The 5,314-nt window shown below is 40.9% G+C and overlaps 1 long non-coding RNA gene across 1 annotated transcript; it reads left to right on the forward strand.

Annotated features, from left to right (window-relative positions):
• The first annotated feature begins 2,729 nt into the window (after positions 1-2,729).
• Positions 2,730-5,246, forward strand: LOC113617054 (uncharacterized). Its single transcript, XR_003431487.1, has 2 exons — positions 2,730-2,828; positions 5,174-5,246. It is a non-coding gene; the product is annotated as an uncharacterized LOC113617054 (long non-coding RNA).
• The last annotated feature ends 68 nt before the right edge of the window (positions 5,247-5,314 follow it).

Below are 5,314 nucleotides of genomic sequence, written 5' to 3' on the forward strand. Positions count from 1 at the left end.
ACCAGCTTCACTTTTTCCTCTAAAAGGGTCAAGAAGCCGAATTTCAAATGTCGGAGGTTTGCCACCTCCGCCACCTTTTAATAAAGGTCAAGGCGAACATAAAAGACATAGGAGAATAAACGGTGAGGATGATGATTATGGTTTTGATGATGATGTATATTGGGATCCCTTGCCTCTAAAACTTTTAAAAGAACTTAAAAAGGCCTGTATAGATTATGGACCACTGGCACCTTATACCATGACTCTTATAGATGCCTTAGCAAATAGATGGATGACTCCATATGACTGGACTCAAGTTACAAAAGCCTGTTTATCAGGAGGGCAATATCTGCTTTGGAAAACAGAATATGAGGAACAGGTGAATAAAGAACATGCCTTAAATAAGAAGAGGGATAAGTTTAACATTACTAAAGATATGCTATTAGGCCAGGGAGAATATGATACAGCCCAACAACAAATGCATATGGGAAAAGAGGCCTTATGGCAGGTAACTACGTGCGCAGTAAATGCCTGGAAGTCTTTGCCTTTGACTCCAGGAAAAGCCTCCACCTTAACAGATTTAAGACAAAAACCTGAGGAGGCATATGAGGATTTTGTTTCTCGGTTGTTAACAGAGATAAAAAGAGTGATAACTGATGAGGATGCAGCTAACATACTAGCTAAACAATTAGCCTTTGAAAATGCAAACCCTGTTTGTCAGAACTTGATTCGGTCAATCAGAAAAACTGGAAGCATTTCAGATTTTATTAAACAATGTTCTGACGTGGGACCCTCCTATATGCAAGGGATTGCCTTGGCAGCTGCCCTAAAGGGAGAAACGCTTCCTCAATGCATGATGAATATGGTTCAGAAAACAAAAAACCCTAAGGGGCCAAAGGGAAATAATTGTTTTGCTTGTGGAGGCGCCGGCCATTTCAGTAGGGAATGTCCTAATAAAAATGCGCCTCCAGCAGGTCCTGTTAGAATGATACCTTCTGGTAATGTTGGGGTCCCAAAGACTCCTTGCCAAAGATGTGGGAAAGGAAATCATTGGACTAAATTGTGTAGGAGTAAATATCACAAGGACGGACACATTCTTCCCCTTAATGGGGTTTCTACAGTGCCTCAGGCTGGAGCTCAGATGCCAATGTATCCTACACCTGTTTTTCCAGATACACCTGCTGGAACTAATTCGGGAAACTTACTTCGGGCCCAACCCCGGGCCCAACAAACAATAGGGGCAATTCACCAGACGCTCAATCCCTTTCTTCCCTCAGGGGAATTGATGAATTGTTCAGGGCCACCCCAGGCAGCGCAGGATTGGACCTCTGTGCCACCTCCGCAACAATACTAACTCCTGACTCTCCAGTCATAAAAATACCAACTGGGATTAAAGGTCCATTACCCCCAGGAGTAATGGGTTTAATTATTGGTAGGAGTTCAATTTCCTTATCTGGTTTAACAGTTTTGCCTGGAGTAATTGACTCTGACTATACAGGAGAAATTCACATAATGGTGGCTCCCTCTAATAAGACACAGCAAATTTATGTGGGACAAAGAATAGCACAGCTGTTATTACTACCATATTATAAGACAGGAAAGAATATAACTCAAGAAGCTAGAAATGAAAAGGGATTTGGCTCCAGTGATATGGCATTTTGGATTCAAGAAATTACCAAAAATAGACCTTTAAAAACTTTAAAAATAAATGGAAAAAATATTCAGGGTCTCTTAGACACAGGTGCCGATACTTCCTGCATAGCAGGAAAAGATTGGCCTAGCAGCTGGCCCACCCAGCATACTGATAATATGTTAACAGGCCTAGGAACTGCGCCAGCAGTAGCTAAGAGTGCCCAAATTTTAACTTGGAAAAATCCCGTCAATAAACAAGCAGGCTCCTTTTGTCCTTATGTAATACCTGGCCTGCCAATTTCCCTCTGGGGAAGAGATATACTTATGCAGATGGGAATGCTTTTATATAGTCCAGATGACTGGGTCTCCTCACAAATGTTAAGAATGGGGTATGATCCAGATAAAGGCTTAGGAAAAAACCAGGAGGGAAGATTATATCCTGTGGTTGCTGAGCCCAAAAATGATAAACATGGAGTGGGCTATCCAAATTTATAACGGGGGCCATTGTTTTAAAAGCAGCTGACCCCATAGTATGGCTTTCAGAAGAACCTGTGTGGGTAGAACAATGGCCCCTAACTTCTGAGAAATTAGCAGCTGCAAAAGAATTAGTGGAACAGCAACTATTGGCAGGACATATAGAACCTTCTAATAGTCCTTGGAATACTCCTATATTTGTTATAAAGAAAAAATCGGGAAAATGGAGATTATTACAAGATCTTAGAGCAATAAATAAAACCATGGAAACAATGGGGGCTTTACAGCCTGGACTTCCCTCTCCAGTAGCCATCCCTGAAAATTATGCTATTATAGTTATAGACTTGCAAGATTGCTTTTTTACAATCCCCTTACATAAGGAGGACAGAAAGAGGTTTGCGTTTAGTGTGCCTTCTCCTAATTTTACCAGACCATACCAACGGTATCAGTGGAAAGTTTTGCCGCAGGGCATGAAAAATAGCCCTACCTTATGTCAGAAATATGTAGACCAAGCCATATGTAATATAATACAAGCTTCTCCAAAACTTTCGGAGAGAAAGCCTTCATTGCCTTCTCGTTCACGAAAGAGAAGGTATGCTATCTCCACCACTGAAGCGGCTCCGATAACCTGGGGGGCAATTAAAAGGCTTTGCCTGAATGCTGAAAATGCTGTGAATGCTCAAGGATTGCCTTTGACGACTGCTAATTTTTTTGTGGCTATGCTTAGCTTGCTTTCGGTTCAGGTAAGTGCCAATGGTACGTATTGGGCTTACTTTCCAGATCCTCCTATCTTACATGCATGTACTTGGAGAGATTCTATTATTCCAGTAACTTCCTCATTTCCTGAATTGACCGATGGCATTCGAGGAATGCAGGGCTATAAACAATTTGTAATCAATTTTAATTACTCATTTACAGGTCAGACTGACTTTCCTCCAATATGCTTTTTTCTTGGCTCAGGGTCAATAGGAAATAGTCAAACAAAGAATGGGTGTTTGTCAGTAGTTGATGCAGGATTCTTGACAGACTCCCCTAAAGAGCCAGTAGGAAGAGATAAAACCACAAGATATCTATAGTCATTGTTAGGAAAAGTTGTAGGACAAAATCAAGTTTATGTTAATAAATATCCAGCTATGAAATGCCCGAGGTCGCGAGGCCCCTCCACAAGACCACCAGAGTCGAGAGTCAAAGCCAAACGGCAAGGGTCATTTATTGCAGGTTCGAACCTGGACCTCCGCGCACTCGTTGCCGGTGACGCTAAGAGGTCCTGGCGGAGTTTAGTACAGCTCTTTTATAGACCGGTACAAACATAGTTGCCGATTGGTTGACTTTTAAACAAAGACACTAGTCGCCGATTGGTTGACTTTTAAACAGAGACACTAGTCGCCGATTGGTTAACTTTTAAACAAAGACACTAGTCGCCGATTGGTTGACTTTTAAACAGAGACACTAGTCGCCGATTGGTTGTACGGTTGCGGGGGGGGGGGGGTCAGCAAGCGTAATTACAGAAGCGAGAGCGGCTGGTTAAGTTTCGGTTTCCTGAGGTTTTGTTTCTCAATTGGAAATACTTAAGGCGGGGCCATGGTCGCAAAAAGAAATAGTGCAAACAGGAGGACTGATGCGACCCTAACAGTGCTGCGGCCTCCACCAGCCCAACGGCAGGGCGGCGGGAGGCTGTGCGCCCAACTTCAGGCGGCGCTCCCAAATGTGGCAAGCCCAGCGCTGCGCCCTGGAATGGCCCTTTTTCGGCCCTTCTCCTCCGGAAAGAACAGAAAAGAAATTCCGGGCGTCAACTCAGTCCTATTCCCACCAAAGTAGAACATAGCCCCCTCAGCTAAAGATGTTCATCCTCCTAGATATGATGATTGTGATGAGGCTGCAGGGAAAGCTACAGATGAATGGATTTGGAAAGATATTAAAACTGGATATCCTTCATGGATATATTGTATGTATAATAAAGAAAATAAAATATCCATTCCTGGAACTAAATATTATATTTCAGATTGGAGTATTAATTTTCCTGAGGGAGATTATAGAACATATTTAGAGAAAGGCATATTATATCCATGGAATGATTCCTATATTCCCCGTCCATTGAAGGTAAATAGATGGAATAGTCATGGATGGGTGGCTCCTATTTATACTTTTGTTTATGAAAATAAAACCTATTATCAACCTCAGTTATGGAGATTACCCTTAACCACTCGTAAAATAACGTTAATTAGAGCTACTACCCATGTGGAAGAGTACTATATTCAAACCTGTGTGTCATCTCCGTACTCCCTGTTGCTTTCTAATGATAGTGAAAAATTACAGATTATGCAATATAATATGAGGTTTTATATTACCTGTCAACAATGCATACTGACCACTTGTATTGTTCCTGAAATGAATGTGTCAACCATAATGGTGTTAAAAAGACCAGCTTATATTATGCTGCCAGTAGCGCTTAATGAATCTTGGTATACAGATATAGGGGCGGAAATTGTAAGACAGGTTGGAGAACTCATAAGGCCAAAAAGATTTGTGGCTACTTTGATTTTGGGAATTTCCGCCTTGATAGGAATACTGAGTTCTTTTACTGTTGCAACATATACTTTAGTAAAAGAAGTACAAACAGCACAATATGCAAATGATTTATCAAAAAATGTATCCTTGGCTTTAGCAACCCAGGAAGCAATAGATAGAAAGTTAGAAGCTAAAGTTGATGCCCTTGAGGAAGCAGTTTTACATATTGGCCAAGAACTTACAGCCTTAAAAATTCGTCTATCCCTAACTTGCCATAAAAAATATTCCTGGATATGTGTTACTTCTTTAAAAGTAAATCATTCTGAATATTCCTGGGAGAAAATTCAAATGCACATTTTAAATGTGTGGAATTCTAGTGATTTGGGAATTGATTTGGAACATTTACACAAACAAATTCATGATATTGCAGCCTCTCAATATGATATGAATCCTTCTAAGGCTGCTGCAGAATTTTTACAAAACTTACAAAGTTATTTTAAGGATAATTCCTTTATGCATATTTTAATAAATTACGGGGCTGCCGGAGTGGTTATAATTTTGCTTCTTATTTCTTTTCCAGTCATCATCCGATTAATTCAAACTGCCCTCCAGAGTGTATATAAAACCAAAGTGGAATTGCATACTGCTTTTTTTAAAAAAATAAAAAAGGGGGAGATGCCGGGAGCCACATAGGAAGTGCCTTTGAGTCTCAGCATGGACG

The sequence above is a fragment of the Aethalodelphis obliquidens genome, unplaced genomic scaffold, assembly GCF_003676395.1.
Source record: "Aethalodelphis obliquidens isolate GAN/ISIS:26980383/991018 unplaced genomic scaffold, ASM367639v1 scaffold1521, whole genome shotgun sequence".
Taxonomy (NCBI): Eukaryota; Metazoa; Chordata; class Mammalia; order Artiodactyla; family Delphinidae; genus Aethalodelphis; species Aethalodelphis obliquidens.